Source organism: Myiozetetes cayanensis, unplaced genomic scaffold (genome assembly GCF_022539395.1).
Source record: "Myiozetetes cayanensis isolate MyiCay16 unplaced genomic scaffold, myiCay2020 scf10, whole genome shotgun sequence".
NCBI classification, from domain to species: domain Eukaryota; kingdom Metazoa; phylum Chordata; class Aves; order Passeriformes; family Tyrannidae; genus Myiozetetes; species Myiozetetes cayanensis.
Window position 1 is genome coordinate 23005768 of NW_026086605.1, and position 19151 is coordinate 23024918.

General features: G+C 36.9%; 1 protein-coding gene across 3 annotated transcripts in view; it reads left to right on the top strand.

The window, feature by feature from the left end:
• Positions 1 to 19151, top strand: part of LRMDA (leucine rich melanocyte differentiation associated) — a 648386-nt gene that overhangs the window by 381196 nt on the left and 248039 nt on the right. The window lies entirely within an intron of this gene.

Here is a 19151-nt window from a genome sequence, read left to right on the forward strand (position 1 = left end):
AAATTAGATGGATGGAATGAGAGGACAGGTGATGAACGCTGAGTGGATAGGGAGGGGGAACCCCGGCGCAAGAAGCCTTTCCTTTTACCCCTTGCTCCGAGGGGGAGAGTGCCCTCTCCCTGGTCCCCCCACCCCGTGGCACCTCATGGCCCCCCAGACAGACCACTGGGCTGTCAGTCAGGTGGGAGAGACAACCAGGCAGAGAGAGCTTTATTGATCTGGCAACAGCTTAAATAGCTTTCGGAGGGATCACAATGTGACCATTGGGAGTTCAGGAGGTGTTACAAACCAACCAATTACAAGAAAGGGTTAACAGCCAATAGGTGAGTTTCCAGGTATCTCTTAGACATTCTGAGGTACAGTGAGGGATTTTGGGAACAAGAAGGTTTACACAAAGGGTTACAATCACCATCATGGAAGCATGGTCACTTTAACAACATTACGTTTTCTACATCCTTTTATATATAGCAGAGTTACCCCAACAGACAGGAACAAAAGGAAGGATAAAATTAATTGCCCTGCTATTGACTAATACTTCTAATCACTTTGGAAACAATGTAAGTTACTAAAAATAGCAGCCTACTGCCATTTTGGATACCCTAAAGTATACAGCAGGTCCCTTAGGGTTGGCAGATAAGTATCTATAGGAGAAGTAAGTTTTTCTGAAGTCACCATGGGAGACTGGGCCTGGATACTGTAGAGTGGATAAAACAGCAGTAGAAGCATGTGTTTAAGCAGCTGAATCATACCTTTCCTGTTGTGCTAAAAGAGATATTGTGTGCTGCAAAATATTGGCAGGTCAAGAACACCAGAGCGTTATAAAAATAATCCTCCCCCGCACTAACATCAGCCAGAGAGTGGTGCAAGAGTCAGATAGAGCTGGTGGTGATGAGGTCATCTCCTAAAAGCTCGGGCATATCAGTCATTCTCTCTTCATTAATGACTAAGAACATGACCAATTTGTAACTGGTTTATAAGGGGAAAAAAAATTGTTTTCAGTAAAAAACTGATATTTCTCTCCTAGTCTCCACCCTTACCAGAAATGTATAGGCCAAAGGGATGTTTTGTAAGAAGTTCTGAACTTTTTAATTTAATAAATTTCTAAAACTGCTCCCTTGGTCAAAGGAAAAGGATTGCAGCACAGTTTCGTGTGCTCCCTTAAAATCAGACTGAATTAACAGATTCTGGTTCCAGTTCCTGAATGTTAGTTGAAGCTGATACTAACATCATCTTGTTATCTTGCAGACAATGGACCTGACATAAAACATTTATGATTTGGTGACTTATGGATCCATGTTTCAGGGTAAAATGAGGGGTTTATTGCGTACATAAAAAGCTAAAGAATATTTGTGACTGAGAACTGGTGGGCTTTTTTGAAGGAATTAGTGAGATTATAAAGCTTTTGGAGTAAACTGTTGTCCTAATTTATCTTGGTTATTCAGACCATCCAAGGAAAATATAAGAAAACCTATGAATTGTAATTAACCTTGTAATTAGGAACTTCTCTAAAAATAAATGAAGAAAATTTCAATCATGTTTCAAAAATTATGTTCATTTGAATCCTGTTCTGTGAATGATGTGTTTTAGTGGTAGGATTTTTTTGGACTTTAGCAGGCAAGAAATCTGTCCTTAAGTGATGTGCATTTAATTTTTAAATGCATTTAAGCTATACTTCAGTTCTGATGTATCAAATGTCATTGTATCAAGGAATCTAGTAAATGCATGTACATTGTCCCAAAGAAGATTCATTTGTTCTTTCATTTGTTCTTGGTGGGATTTGAAAACTTCTGACCACCATTGTTTTCTTGTAAAAGAACCTGTGGGATATTGACTTAATTCCTATTACCTATGTGTGGCTAATTTATGAGGTTGAAGCAGAAAGAGATTGTTTTCTGTTATGTCAGTACAGCAAACTATCCTATGTATCTTATTCTGGCAAATTTCAATAGGAAATGTATCATTTGGGTTAAAAGAAGTAAATTCAGGATTGAGAAATTAATACCTTTTTTTTCTCTTTCACACATTACAAGACTAAATATACATCTTTGTTCATGTAACGGTTACAAACAGTTCACTGTGTAGGCCAAATGCTCTCTAATGCAGTAAAATTAAGAAATAATATGCTTTGAAAGTGATTTATGAGTGTGGTTAAACTGCCAGATTTACAAAGAAATAGTTCAGATCTTGGGAAGCCTCAGGAGTCACGTCAAAAATGAATTTGACCATGATTTAGACTGCTACTTTTCTTACATGACATTTAATATGTGTACTTTGGAGGCCCATATGTCTTTAATAAAATAGCATTAAGTTTTAAATATGATATGAATGCAGTCAGTTTCTAAATTCATAACCTTTTCCACAACTCCAAAATGCTAACCAATAAGGGAGTCATACATGCAATAAAACATAAACCTTAGAAAATAGTTTTTTATTAGAATGGTTAGACATTTGGCAGCTGGACTGTAATGTAATAAATTCATGCAGCCAGTGTGGGTTTATCAGTCTTTGTTTACACTGTAAGCAACTGGGACCAGACAACTAATTATAACTGAGGACCAAAGGTCATGAAACGTATATTTTGTCCAGTGAATCTGTACTTGCTAGGTGGACCTTATAATGCTAAGAAAAATAACTTATTAAATAAAAACAATTATTAAAAACTTTAGTATGCTTTAGTTTGTCTGAGAATATAATGTTTATTACTTTAAGACTGTTCTGAAGTACTAAGTGTTTCAAAAATTATGAAAAAGCATACAGAGTTTACAAAGGATTTCAATGTTTAACAAAAGATGGCCAAAAGAGTTCAATGTTTCATGAAAACAGTAAAATGGCAGTCTTTCTTATGATGAAGATTTTATTCAATAACAAAAAAATGCTATCGTATTTCCAGGGATATTTCTTTGCAATTTGAGTTACTTTATTAATTTTGCTAAAATAATGTATTTTGACATTACTTTCTGAAACGGAAGCTAGCCCACAACAAAGCCAGCTTTCCAGATAGCTTGAGCATTTACTCAGAACAAGTAGTTCTGGTTTGCTTGTCGAGTTCCTCTTTTTATTCAGCGTGCATGGAACAATACTGCAAGCCTGATCACATATTCTAGGTAGTCTGACATTCTAAAGAAAACTATTGAAATGGTTGGGAGTTGGGAAAAGACAGATTTTCTATGTACTCTGTAGTGTTTGGTGGGGTGGGGCATAAAAACTTGATTGTGGTATACTTTTTCCTCCAAAATGCTTTCAGTGATTTGATTTCTGGTTAGTGTGGTTCTAGAAAAATGACAAAAGTTAAATTAAAAAAGTCTGCGTTGAGATGTATTACAAAGCACATATTCAAATGCTAATCTCTATTCCTCCAGAATTATGGGTCCCCTAGAGCATCCAGAAAATTATTAACAGCATGTAATCCAGCTCAGTTTGAATGCATCTTTACTCTGTTAGCCAAATCTTTACATAATAGAAATCATTCTACCTATAAAAGCACAAATATGTTATTGTTCTCAACAGGCAATTTAATGCAGCTATAGGGAGGAGAATAAGAGAAAAGAAGATTACAAGCTAACTGATCATGCTTTTATTTCTCTTAAATCTCTCAGCATTTCTCTGTGGTTGTACTTGTTTAAAGATTGTACACAACTGTGCTGTCTATATGATTTGGAAAGCAAATCAGCCTAAATATGAAGTTTCACTGCCTGTAGTTTTTAGGGGATTTGATACATTTATCACAAATATACATTTTACCCCAGAAGCAATGCTAAACCTGTAATCTTTTTTTTCTTATAATTCTTTTGAAGACTTAAGTTTTGCTACAGAAAGCTCACTTATATATGCCACCCAGTTGTGCAGCTTTAGCTGTAGAAGAGCTATTTGAGTTGATTACTTTCTGGAGGGTTTTATCAAAAGTACTATTAGTGTGAATACATACAGAAAGCGTACAAACAAGGAAGAAACCTGTTTTATTGAAATAATGCACAACTATCTCCAATCATGCTGTGGAGTCAGGATCCTACTCCAGTGGTGGCTCTAAATGTGACTAAGTTTAACTGTCACAATTCCAGTAAGCAAGGAGGTGGGTCCACTCTGGTGTATGTGTACGAACTGTTGTCTTGTATCATTACATTCTGCAATTTTTTTTCTTGCATTATTTTGCCACCAGACTTGTGTCTTGTGACTCTTGCTGTGAAGTTCTCCAGCTATATGATAATAATTCTCTTGCTCTTTTTATTGCTTTTGTGATTTTCCAGAAAGGTGCATTATGATTTACAGGTATACACCAAGGATTGGAAATTTATGTAAAGTGTTTAGATATGAGTAAGCAGTCAGACTATTATTACTATTAATTTCACACAGAAAATATGAATGCAATATTTGTTTCAAAGTGAAAGGAGGAGGTACTAAAACCATAGAAGTGTCTTTAGGAAAAAGAATGGAGTAGGAGAGGCAGTGAATATTCCTGTTCTACCTGTTCTCATCAAGCCTATCAAGCAAAAACTGGAAGAAACTGTATGTAATTTTGTAGAAAAAACAGTATTCCTGAGTTTGAAATAGGACATCACTTGCATGTTTTGCAGTTAGCTACAGGTCAAGTCCATTGGATTGTTGAACGTGAAGCATAAAATATTTTTGCTCTGAGTCTTAGAACTGCTCTTGGAGAACTTCACATGCATTTTGGCAGGAGTTTTGTGCTTTCATATTGCATACTGTTCCAGAGAAGTCTAACAGACCACAATATTAATCCACCACTGCAGGTCTGCTCAAATTTTTAACTATCTTGCTTTTGTAAATTATCTCCCAGCTTTTCCTCTTCTTCTTATGTGATATTTTTTTATATCTTTGTGGTCTAAATAAGACTCTACAGTGCTATTTCTTCTAAATAATAAGCCTAAGATTTTGGGTGCAATTTTGAAAGGTGGAATGCCATACAGGGTAGGCGGAAGCACAAAATTTTTCAATCATTAGAAGAAAACCTTTGAATCTGTTGAGTAGATTCTGAAGGAGTAGTCTGCTATGTCAATGTAAGCAATAGAAACAAATGTAGATCTGTGCCATGTCAAATGGTCATTCTCAAGCAGAACTCATTAAAATGTCTGCATGTGTCATTCCAGTTTCAAAACAACCAAACAATCATTTTCTAAATATAAAGAAATGTTGCATTGGTAAAGATTTTCAGCAGCAGCTATACAGGTAGTATCCTGAGAGAGGTACTTTGGATTTCATTGTTTGTCTCTGACAGTAGAGAACTCTTACAGGGTTAGAAAATAATTCACATGTGAGTAGAAAAATATCTTTAAATTGATCTCATGTACTAGACCAGAACGGTGCATGGTTTCTCAGTAAAGGACACACCTAATTTTCTGGGAAACCTTATTGCAAGGCCATTGACAGTTGCAAAGTAAGGAAAGAAAAAGATAGAATTAATTTTATTTTCCTGATTTATTTTTAACCATGAAACTAGATATGTTGTTTTTCATAACAAATTTTTTGATTTAAAGGCAACTGCAGCATAGCTTTTGGGTCTTTTTCTGCCACATATGTTTACCAGTTTCTCTGGAGAGAACTTCTGAAGAACTGTTGTTTATGTGAAGTGCTCTTTTGCTCCACTCTCTCCTCCACCTCCCCCCAAGCAGAAATGAATAGGTATGTTGTTGGTAGAGAACTTACTTGCTTTGTCCTCTTGAGGTCATATTTTGGCAAGTGGGAAGTCTATTTTTTGATTTGATAAACCCCTAGTGGAATATGGTTTGGCTTGTAAAAACTTCTGTATACAGAGCCAATGGTTGTCTTGTCCTTTACAGCCTGGTCTTCCACCTTTTGCCCAGAATAACGGAGAAACCAACGATCACTGACTGGGGCAGTGTCATGCTAGAACTACTGAAAATTAATGAAGCTCTATTAAACCTAAAATGCATTAATTCAGGCCTTATAAAGCTTGTGTAATACTGCTATAGTTAACATGAGGGCTGATGTGGTCTGAGAGAACAAGTCACATGCCTATTATTCTCTGCAGTTTTACAGCTGGGAAGCAGTTATGTTGCAATCCAGACTGTCCAATATCCCAAAGAAGGTTCATAGATGTCAATTTAAAGTTTATTTTCAGTCAGACAATGTTGAAATGTTCCATGTAGCTATTAAAAATTGGAAAAATCAAATTTTTTTTTTTTTTTGCTTATAATATGGGGAAAAAGTTCAGCTGAAGATTTTGACTATACTGTAATTACCTGAAGATGAGAGTAGTCTCTTCCAATCCCTATATTGATAACAACAATGAAAGCTCTGCATTCTTAGGGCTAGTGTTTAGATGGATACCTGATATATCTATTCTCTGTTTCAGAAATTATTATAATTTCATGTACTCTTCTAAAGAAATAGATTAATCAAATACTAATATGCCATATAAATTAAAAATTGTAGCTACCCAATTTCAAGATGAAGAAGAGCTCAAACTGATGATGTATCATTTTTTCATCTATAACAGTGGCATGGTGGCATAGTTTTAGTTGCTGGAAACTTACTATAATGAGAATAAACCAAGTAATTTACTTATCTTCATGACCGGATTTCTGGGCCTAGGCTGAAGGGTTGCCCCTTTGTATATGTAGTAAAATCCTGCCTGCAGTGCAGTGGCTAGAAACAATTCACATTGTTAGTGGAGCCACGATTTCGTACTTCCTCTTCTACACTTTTCAAAGAAATGCTTATTTTTTTTGTTGTAATTTGTATTGGAAAAGACTTGTTTTTTTAAAGAGGGAGAATGGATTGTGTGTTTGGCTTCCATGTAGGCTTTAAGTGCTGGTCCTTCTCCATTCAGAAAGAAGGCAGAAAAATAGCATAATCACTTTTTTCTTTATTACTGGCATGGAAAACCTGTCTATCAAGAAAAGCAGATGGGCCAGGTAAGAAGAAAATCTTGTACTCATAAGACAACCTGTGACCATAAGATATCACTATTGGAATACTGATAGTGTGGCCCGGATATGAATCTGGTGTGCAGATTCAGACATATGTTTGTGTGCTATTACCAGCCTTCCAGGATTTAAAAGGGTTTTTTTGAGGGTAAGAGCTTCGTTGTCTTTGCAAAATCTTTTCTTTCTCTGGGTTCTGTATATGTTGAAAAGTCTTTTAAAGCCCTGTGTCAGATTTGTTCTTCATGTGAAGTCTTTATAAATATTTATATAACCCTACTGAGGAAGAGTCAATCCATTAGAGTGCTTTAGGCTAAGATTAGCACTTGTGAAGCCTATTTAACCAGATACGAGTTTACTCTATTTAATAACATTAAAGAGATAGTAAAAAAAAGCTTCTTTATCAGATAGTGGTAAGATCCATGAAATAGGTTTATTAATGTCTAACTATCAAATTATACTTGCCTCAAAATTCATGGAAGTAGCAGAGTAATTGCCTATTTGATTTCAGGCAGATTAGCATGCTTGCTAATGTTGAAGCTGTTTCCAATGTGTGCAAGACCCTTGATGAGGTCAACAGCCAGCCCTGCCTTCTTGACTTCCATACCTAATGGAACAATGCTAGTCTAAGATTGTATGGCAGCTAATGCTGATTTTTTTTCTTATTCTTTTTCCTTCTCAAATATTCCTGATTTTATGGTGTTCATGCAGAAGTATCTTGTGATTCATAGTTGAGTTGTGCAGATAACTCTGAATCAGTGAATACTTGCCACAGACAACTTGCACATATAGAAGTGGAGTGGAATAGCATCAAGGCAGTGATATTGGGAACCATTGGTTTGCTAGTGGTCTGACACTGATAGTAGGCTGAAGATTCCTTGTATTACAAGGAATAGCTTTCAGAATAAAGAAAAAAAAAGTGGGTTTTTTTGCATAGTAGAGACCTCTGTCATCATGGGAGACAAATCTCCCAGGCAGAACCATAACCTTATGGTTATTTTTGCAGACCTATATAAAGGATAAGTATACTTTTGATTTGCTCACATGTGCCACATAAGGGACACCAGTGATTGCGTGTATGGATGTCTATTTATAGTAACCATTTAACCACAGACCTCTGAAACAACCATTTCCTTTAATTTATATATATTTATTATCCCTGAATCTCTGGTATGTTTTAACAATCTTACAGTATTTTCTCGGCAGCAATATGAGAGGTTTGTAGCTTCTGAAACAGTTATATTGTCATATTTTTTATGTACTCATGAGTTGAGGATTATACAATCCAGAAAACAGTTCTTGCTATACCTTTGTTCTCTTTCCCCCTCTCCCAGTCTAGAACATGTTCACAGAACCAGAATGTGCTAAGTTGGAAGGAACCCACAAGGATCACTGAGTCCAACCCTTAGCCCTGCACAGGACCATCCCCAAGAATCACACCATGTGCCAGAGAGTATCATTCAAATGCTTCTTGAACTCTGTCAGGCTTGGTGCTGTGACCAGTGCCCAGCCACCCTCTGAATGAACAACCTTTTTCTAATATCCAACCTAAACCTCCCTTGGCACAACTTTCAGGCCACTCTCTTGGGTCTTGTCACTGGTCATGAGAATGAAGAGATCAGTGCCTACTCCTCTTCTTCCCCTCACGAGGAAGTTGTAACAGCAATGAGATCTCCTCTCAGTCTCCTCCTCTCCAGGTTGAACAGACCGAGTGCCCTCAGCTAATCCTGACATGGCTTCCCCTTAAGGCCCTTCTCCATCTTCATTGCCCTCCTTTGGACACTCTCTAAGAGCTTAATATCTTTCCTATATTGCAGTGCCCAAAACTGCCACAATATTCAAGGTGAGGCCGCCCCAGTGCAGAGCAGAGCAAGACAATCCCCTCCCTCGACCAGCTGGCGATGCTTTGCTGGATGCCCCCTTGGACACAATTGGCCCTCCTGGCTGCCAGGGCACTGCTGACTCATATCCAACTTGTCCTCAACCAGGACCCTCAGGTCCCTTTCCATGGCACTGCTTTCCAGCATCTCATTCACCAGTCTGTAGATACATCCAGGGTTGTCCCATCCCAGGTGCCAGAATCCAGCACTTTCCCTTGTTGAACTTCATATGGTTGGTGATTGCCCATATCTCTAATTTGTCAAGGTTTTCCTACAGGGCCTGCCTGCTCTTGAGGGAGTCAACAGCTCCTCTCAGTTTTGTGTTGTCTTCAAACTTGCTTATTGTCCTCTTCAGTCCTGTGTCCAAGTCATTTATGAAGGTGTTGATGAGCACAGGGCCTAAGATGGAGCCCTGTGGAACCCCACTAGTGTGACAGGTCACCAGTCTGGTGTCACCCCATTCACTATTACCCTCTGTGCTCGACTCATGAGCCAAATACTCATGCAACATCTAGTGTGTTTATTTATCTGTGTGCTGGACATTTTGTCTGGAAGGATCCTGTGAGAGACCATATTGAAAATTTTATTGAAATCCAAAAAGATTACATCAACTGTCTTCCCAATATCAGCTAGGTAGGTTACCTTGTCGTAAAAGGAAGTCAGATTGGATAAGCAGGATTTTTCTCTCATGAAGCCATGCTGACTGTGACCAATGACTGCTTTGTCTTTCATGTGTTTTTCAATAATTTCTAGATAATCTTCTCCATAACTTTACCAGGCACTGAAGTGAGACTGATAGATTCTGGGGTCCTGCTTCTCACCTTTCTTGAAAATCAGGATGTTTGTCAGCTTCCAGTCAGTTGGGACCTCTCTGGATTCCCAAGATCAAAAATCAGGAGATGTTTTGTGATGACATTAGCCAGGTCTTTCAGGATTCTGGGATAAATTCCATCAGGTGCCATAGATTTGCAGGGATCCAGCTGGAGCAGCAGATCCTGCACAAATTCAGGGTCAACTAGAATTTGATCATTCTCGCAGTCATGGTCCTCCAGCTCAGGGCACTGAGATGCCCTAGGTTCTTCATCCATGTTGAAGACAGAAGCAAAGAAAACATTAAACATCTCTCTGTCTTGTCTCTGTCCCTGTTTGTGAGGTGACCATCCTCATCCTGTAGTGGGCCAATGCTTCCACTGGGCATACACCTTCCTTTTTTGCCTTATTTCCAAGAGAAGATTTCTGTTCAACCAAGTTGACCTTCTGCTCATTTTCTTGATTTCTGGCATTTGGTCCCAAATTCCTTCTCTATCATTCAGAGAGAGAGAGTTTGAGAAACACTTGTTGCAAGGTGAATCTCCACTCCTTCTAATTATTGTCTCTGAAATAAGAATTGATGAATTTGTCAGTTCGCAGCCCAGCTACTTGTATAGTGCAAGAAAATGCAATAATACTGAAACATTTTCATTGCAATCACAACAGCTTAGGTTAGTTTGCCTTATGCTATGCTTCCCCTTTGCCACTCCCTGAAGAAGGAATGTAGGCTGCATTAGAAAGGCTTGTATTTTCAAGAATAACTTTTTCCCTGTTTAATGTGCTTGCAGCCCTATAAATTTCATACATTTGACTTTTTTTTTTTTTAATGAACCTCCTGCAGAAAATTCTGCTGCCACTAACTGCAAGTTTTATAATTGACTCCTCTCTTAGTGCCCTTTGGGTTACCTGCTGTCAACTGGACTTTTGTTCTCTATTTCCTTCATATTTGTTTCTCTAACTAAGGTCATGACAGGAAGTAAGTTTCAAAGTAGAGTTTCAAAGTAGCAAGTGTAGGATTTAATGTAATTTATTTAATTTTATGTAATTTTATGTAATTTTATTTTTTTAATGTAATTTATTTTTCTTAATTTATTTGCTGAACACCATTCAAATTGGTTCAATAAAATCATAACTCCAAGTTCTTCCAGATGAAAAAAGTAATTTTTAGTTCTCTAGTTCTCTCTCTCTCATTTTTGTGTTTTTGTTTTTGTTTTTTTGGTTTTTTTGTTTTTTTTTTACCAGACTAAAATATAGTGATTTAGTTTTTAAAGAGGATTTCTGCAGGGTTTTTGACACGTTAGGTCTGAACTTTGGTAGCTAATGAATACACTTGACTAGAACTGCATTACTTGTCCTTGAGAAGTGTAAACAGGCTGTAACTGTGGAGAGAAGGTGACTGGGAAAGTCTGAACAATAAGCTCACTATCCCTTTGTGTTTAAAACAACATGTCTATAAGTTGCTTTGAGAAGCAGTGACAGGAAAAATTGTAAAATCAAGAAAAATATAGAAAAGACATGACTGAGTGTTAACTGGATGGAAGGAAGCTAGAAGTGTAAAGCAGTTTGTTATGTAATTGTCGTGTGACATCAGAGAAGTACAGCATCCTAAAGGAAGTTAAGAAAATTTTAGCTAATACCAATGTTTCAATTACAGAGAAGCTGCACAGAGAAGGAAATCCTCTCTAAAACCTTCTTAGCACAATTCAGTTAAAGAAGTGTTATGTTTCTGAGCACTTTAAGAGTTGAAATACACCAATTAACACACATTTATGAAAGCCAGGGACTTCTGTTAAACATAATTAAATGGATACCAGTTTAGTTAATAAATTCTATCCCTTGAAGAGCTGTGTTCCCAGGTTCAGGTACCTGGTGATTATAACTGCTTATGCCTGTTTTAAAGTACTTTAGGGTGAATTTAATCCTATCTAGTATTGAAACCTCAGTAAGTTCCATTTCAAACATAGCATTTCTGTATAAGTCATATTCATCAAAAGTGAATGCATTTTTAGTAGAAAATGAGTGTTGTGTTTTATCACTACATTTGTCTGATTAATATTAAGAAAGATTTGAGTTTTACGTACCATCTCAAAGATAACAAGAGGTCACACGGCAAGCCCCTCATCTACAGATTAGTTGCGTTTGAAGATCTGAGTCATGTTTTTCATATAAATTATATGGAATGGCCCATTATGAACACCTTGTAAAACTCAAAAGGCTTTATGATTGTTAATAGCTTCTGTGGTAGTGATTTACTGGCTAATTTGAGACAAAATATGTTGCAGTGTGGGCTAAGAGAATGTGTTATCCTATCTGCATAAATAATAGTATATTATTGGTTGTGCACTTCAGAAGCAAGTGGAATATGTATTACCTTATATCTTCCAACTAGATTTGACATTTCAACTTTTACTTATGACTTAAATCAACCTGGTTAGTGACAAAGTGTAAAGTTGAATCATGCATTAATTTTTTTTCCCCTGTATGTTATCCATCACTGTACTAACCTGTGAACTAAATGTAAGTTGTAACACTGGTAATCAGTCTGTAACTGCAATTTATTCAATTGAAGACCATCTTATTAGTGTAAAAATAGTTTCAAGCGACATTTTTATAATGACTGTGATAAAACTTTGATGTATCCTAAATGTGTGCAATGTAAGACATTTATAATAGCCCCAAGTGTAATATTAACACAGCCTTTTAATGCACGTAAAAAGAGATAAGTTAGTTTTGATTATATTACCCAATATAGGTTAGATTCTCTTTTGGAGTTAAAGCATTGCTTGCTAGTTCTAAATGTCAAAATTATTGGAATTTCAAGACAGTTAAATGAAGTCATATTTTTTGAGATATTCTGGGGAGGTAACATGGCAAGGAGGAGTTTGATAGTCAGTTCATACACGTAATGGCCAATGTCACTTTATCTGTGCTCTATACACAGGGACTGTGGTTGTGTGCTGTGTCCTGCACTGGCAAAAACCTCAAGAATTGACATTCTCAAAACAGCTGAAGGCAGCAATTATGATTGGCTTTTGTAGAAAAATTTTCCAATTGATGTCTAATGATGGGAAAGAATATTATCAAACACTTCCAGTTCAAAGTTTGTCTCATAGTTGCATGCCTCTACGTCTGCTTAAGATTTTGCAAAACTTTACAGATTTCTTTTCTTAGTATTCAAAGTTTCTTTATAATCATCATATTTTATTAATTAAAGCTCCTCCTGCCCTTCATTAAAAGCAAAGAGATGCCCTAATGTACACTTACATTACTAACACATGGTTTTTCACTTGGAATTATATTATTACATTAATGTTTCTTTAAGTCCTTTGAGTGTGTCATTTTTGCTGAACCTTTTTTCAGTAACCCTTTCATCTCTGGCAAATTCATCTTTTTTCAGAAAATTTCCCTGGGTTTTCTTCTTTCCACCTTTTTCTATGGTTATGACCAAGAACAAGTTTTCTTGTGATTCCAGGAAATCCATCTATGTTTGATAAAGCACTAATTGCAGGTTATTATTACTTCTGTGTAACATGATGAAATAATTATTCATATTAACTGTTTAAAGTATTGTTAGATTTTGGATTCTGTATCCTTTGGGAAAAAGAAATTGTTTTTAGAGTGAATAATTCTTATTTCACTGAATAAGAATGATTTTGTGGTGGTCTGTAGGAGAGTTATGTTGAGGGAAAAGGGGGAGGAAGGACAAAAACACTTCTTCTGAAAACAGTGGTTATTTAAATGTATAGTGTGGCAAGATATGCCCAAGAGTTTGTTTGCTGTAAATGCCGAAGATTTCAAGACACCTGATTGTCAGATGACTTTGTTGAATATTTCTCAGTGATTTTTCTTTCATAGTTTAAGTACTTCCATGCTTTGTTTACTGTACAGAACTCATGGTTTCTTTGTGAAGTAGGTAAGATATCTGGAGGTAATACTGCTGGGTTGAAGAGTTATTGTTCATCAGAAGACTCATTTTAGGATCATTATAGTAGAAAATCATTTTCCATAAACCTTGCTGGAAATCACTTGAGTAAAACCCACTATACTTATTATAGGCAGTCTGGCTTATCTGGTGATGGTCACAGTGAGCTGTGATCGGTTATGGGCAACATGTGAAGGTTCGATGGGAGATGACTTCCAGAGTTAATATTCTTCTTTCATATTCCAGGATATGTGAGTAATATGAATTCCATCTCAGGAGAGAAATAATTAAATTTGCTTTCCCAATTAAGATCAGACTGCTTCAGAAAAAAAAGCCTACTATTATTTAAGTGAGAAATTACTCTCAGTGGCCATGTCTTGGCAGATAGTTTGACATCGCTATTTTTTGGAGGGATGTGCTTCCCCCACCTAATAAAGAATGTGAAGTTTCACACCTAATTTAATAAACTCATAATTTTTGTCAGGATTTTCTGCTATGTCCCAGATTCCAAAAGTTTTATATGCACCAATAAGAAATAATTTTGGGCTGAAACATCTCCACCACTTCCCATCCCGAATCTCTGCCCAAGATATTACTGAAAAATAAATGCAAAACCTGAATGATTTACTTGTGCAGAGAGAACTGTAGAGAAAACTCCTGGGATTTTAGGATTGCTGAAAGAATTAGCTGTTATAAAACACAAAAGCATGTACATATGGTGAAAGAAGTAGCTCAAAAATAATGTAAAATCTGATATAAATAAAATGTGCATTTGGAGATGCATATTACATACAAATGTATAATAATAATGGCCAGTCTTCGCGAGCGAAGATCCGGGGAAGGTCTTTCCACCTTCCAGCCTGCGCATTGGATTTTTTAGGTGAGACACAGTGTGCGCGGAACTGAGCCCACCCTTTAATCCTAAGGTTCATCTGCCGGGGCCAAGCGAGCTTGGACGGTGGCAGCGAGGTCCTTAGGACGTAGGTGGGTTGCCTTTAAGGGCTAACGAGCCCCACCTGCCCGGGAGTGGCCCTGACCGGGAATCGAACCCGGGTCTCCGCGGTGATAGCGCGGCGCCTTTACCCCCTAGACCACCAGGGGCTCATACAAATGTACACTAAGAAATATAATAAAGATGTGAGGGTTGAGACAGAACACCATTAACATTATACTGTTTCTCTAAGTTTATAGAAAAATACAAAGTTAATAGCAAATTTTGTAAAGAAAGATATAAAAGTTTTTTTAAAAGATTTTTTTCTGAAGATTTGTATGAACTTCTTCATCACTGTGAAAAAATAGTCATTCCATAAGTAAGAAAAATCTTCTTCATGCCTTCCCAGACTTATATCAGATAAATGAGGTAGCTTCCTAACAGAGGAAAAGTAGTATGAAACAAGGTAAACTATAAGTTTTTGAATATGAAAAGTCAAATTTTTAAGTGCACCTTTTTAAGCTCAAATAGAATGCAGTTGCCCTGTAGTGGGATGGGGGAGAGAGTAAGGAGAGCAAAAGTGAGAAAACTTGTGGATTGGGAAAAGACAGTTTAAAAGGTAAAGCAAAAGCCACACACACAAGCAAAGCAAGACAAGGAATTCCATCACTATTTGCAATGGGCAGAAAGGTGTTCAGCAATCCCCAGGATAGCAGAGCCCCATCACATGTGATGGTTACTTGGGAAGACAAAACACCACCACTCTAAATGTATCACACACTCCTATTTCTTCCCTCAGCTTGATGTGCTGAGCATGCCACCGTATGACATGGAATATCCCATGGGTCAGTTGGGGTCAGCAATCGTGACAGTTGTCCCTTCCCAACTCCTTGTGTACCCCCAGCCTCTTCACTGGTGGGGTGAGGAGAGAAGCAGAAAATGCCTTGGCTCTGTGTAAGCAGTGCTCAGCAATAACAAAAAGCATGCTTGAATTATCAGCACTGTTTCCAGCACAACCCCAAAACAGAGCCTTTATCAGCTACCCTAAAGAAAATTACCCCAGCCAACACCAGGATTTTCAACTCCTATTACTTTTTTTTCTTCTTTTATCTTGAATATCTCTGTCCACATGGTATTCCGAGGAAGTTGATTTGCATTCCTAGTTTAGTTTCTTGTAGATCAGCTCTCAATGAATTATTTTTCCTGGCTTTCTTTTTGTGTGCTTTTAAAATTTTTATTCAGACAAAGTAGATTGTAACTTGCTATACAGTAGCAACCTCTACATCTAATGCACCATTAAAAGATCTTTCTGTGAAGAGTTCAACAAACCTGAATGCTATAAATGCCACTGAATCATATAGTTTTCCAAGCAACACTACTTTTGACTTCTAAATGAAAGTCTATTTCTTTGGGTCTATACTTCACAAGTACAAATACCTTTGAGTATTGATGCCTCACAGATTGAAATGTGGACTACAAACAGTAAAGAATATTTCTACCTTAAAACAACCTATGACAAAACACAGTATTCCTATAAGTTTCTTGTTCCCATTTCAGTGAGTTAGAGTGTTGTGTTATTGTTGAATGCCTACAGTCTTCTTCAGATATCCTTAAATCAGAACAGCTAAAATTTTCTCAGGTCATGTCTAAAAAGACCTATGATTTATGAAGTGAGCAGCATGGGAAAGAAAGAAATTCCTAACAGCAAATTCTTTCTCTGGTCATTTACCTAAACAGATACAATTTTATGGTAGTTACTTTATTTTTTTAAGTCTGTGAAGCTGGTTTGAGATTTAAAGCTTCAAGAAGAAAAAATACTCTGTTGTGTGTGTGTGTGTGTGTATATATAGATATATATATATATGTGTGTGTGTGTATATTCCCAGTTCAAAAAATAACCTCTTCTGGGCAAAAAGGGCAAGGCAAGAGTAATGCTGAGTAGATGGTTTTCAAATGGAAGCCTCAACTTCTATGGTAAATCTGCTAAATTTTTCTGTACATTTTGGACAATGTTGTTACTTCTCGAAAACTTACTGTTTGTATTATGTAGATGGAGAAACTGTTACGAATTCATTTTATCTTTCTACTGTTCAACTATTGCTGGGAAATGTGGAATGTTTACTGAGAATGTCTATATTTGTAAATACATAACAACACCAGGAATCTGCATAGCTATTCAGATCTGTTATTTGTGTTCTGAAAAGGCATGCTACCTTCAAGATATCCCTCTCAAGAGTCAATTTTCACTTTATTAAGGTAAAATCTCTAGTTGCTGTATCTCTAAAAGGTACAATTTTGGCTATACTGACCTTGTAGATTTGTTTTGGGCTTAATTTGGGCTTTGATTTCTAATCTTTAATTATGTGAATTTAGCCTCCAAGTTGTTTCTGGGAGGTGGGTTCTGTCATTTGGGATTCTGCCATAGGCACTGCCTGTTTACATGTCCCTGTTGCTCCCTACTGTTATGGCTGTAGCCTATCTGATTGCAGGCATGATTTTTCATAGGATGGCAAGGGACTAATCTGAGACTGATGCTTATATTTGAATGTCTCATGTTTAAGTATCATTGGAGCAGAGGATGGACATGTGTGTGCTAGTCATAGCTAAGAAGCAGTCATTTTCACTACCCAGTGGAAAAGGATTCTTCCCTGCACCCATGCCTCCTCTGTTATTCTTTGTTTTAAGCTAAGTTGGTTAAAAGACACTGATAGAGCAGAATGGTCATTCCTCTGATTTTATTTGGGAAGCATGAATAGCAGCACTATTTCCTACCTGAGTTCAGAGCCCATTTGCATAAGCACAGTGACTTTCTTCTTGGAGAGAGGTGCAAGTTGGTCCCTTTAGTTCCAGCTTCCCCAAGATGTAGCAAGGATGTGTGTGCAATCAAGCTCTGATTTTATCTGAGAAGCAGCAACTAGAGCTTTCTAAACCTACACAGTTATGATTTGCCATTTTACTCATCCAAACTCAGTATAGCAACATAGTCCTCAGATTCCCATAGCTTGATGGGGCTGAAGCAGCAGAATGTATCTTGGAGTCTAACAGTGTAGAAGATCAAACTGTGGCGCAATCTGTGCTCAGAGTGGGGGTGAGTATACAATAGAGAAAAATACCTTGCATGTTCCCTCAGGAAAAAAACAAGGTAATTATTTCTTCCGCTTCTTTAAGCTAAACCAACTTGCTGAGACTGGAAGAATGTAGCCACTTTCTAGGTAGGAGAACTGGGATTGTTCAGCCTGAAAAAGCAAAGGCTTCAGGGTGACCTAATTGCAGACTTCCAGTACCTGAAGGAGGGACCTACAAGAAGATGGAGACAGACTTTTTGCAAGGACATGTAGTGACAGGACAAAGATGGATGGTTACAAACTGAAAGAGAGTAGGTTTAGATTAGATATTAGGAAAAAAAAATCTTTACTTGAGGCTGGTGAGGCACTGGAACAAGTTGCCCAGAGAAACTGTAGATACTCCATCCCTGGAAGTGTTCAAAGTCAGATTGAATGGAGTTCTTAGCACCTTGGTCTGGTGAAAGGTGTCCCTGTCCGCAGCAGAGGGGTTTGGAACTAGGTTGTCTTTAATGGTCGCTTTCAACCCAAACCATTTTATGATGCTGTGATTCCATGAAGACAATTCTTAGAAAGTTCACTGTAAATGAATTTTCTGTAGAATATTCTGTAGAATAAAGACCTCAAAGAGCTATAATAAAACTTAACTCAAGAGTAAGATAGTTAAACAGTTCTATCTGACTTGGTTATACCTTTACAGAAAAATATTTAGGGCCTATATAGTGGATCTAATAAAGAGATCAAAATTATAAAATCAGAGCAGCATTTTTAACCTTCCTCATTCCAGACTCTTGGCATAGATTTAGGTATTATCTGAAAAGCAATTAGATTACTTGTCTTAATGAATTCATCTTTGGTATTTTTTATGTGAGCTTTATGTGACATTTCTAGTGCATTCCATTCGTTTTTTAGGAAGGTGTGTTCAGTATAATCTGTATTTATTTTACGTGTTTCCTCTGTTGAAATTCAGCCATATAAAATAAATACTATGTTTATTATCCTCTTTGACTACAGTATTTTAAGGACTTTCTGTCTTGGCCCTTCTCTTGGAGACTTCTTTCCAAGAGTTCTTTATGTCCAGACCTCTCAGGCTTTCCAAACTAGGATGCAAGATGTGTGCTTGACTTGCCTCTCTTAAATGCACGTTCACTGGTTTCTGAACTAACAACATGAGATTTGGAACTGCTGTGAAAAAAATTAAAAATTCTTAGAAGATTGGGGGCAAAATGGGCACAGGAGTAAAGCTTTTGAAAAGCAAATTTGCCACAAAAATATACATATACGTAAAAAATATTTCTGTACTGTTGAAATCATGTATTATCAGATACTTGTAAGACTGATGAGTTCTTAAACTGAACTGGTATACTTTAAATCAGTTATTTTATGATCATGTCATTTTCAGGAAATTTTTATTTTTTGTTGTATGTTCATCTGCTTTTCAAAGCTGGTAGAATATTTAATTGATGCCTTGAGGCTTCCTTAATGCTGAAACAGCAACTCAAGTGGTACTAAGAACCCAAGAAGTAATAACCACACAGACATTAACTTCTGAGAGGTGCAAACTGAGTTACAAAGCTTCTTATGTTGGAGTAACCTAGGGAACAGTATGCTGATACAGTGTTCATTTAGCCTAAAATTGTGTTT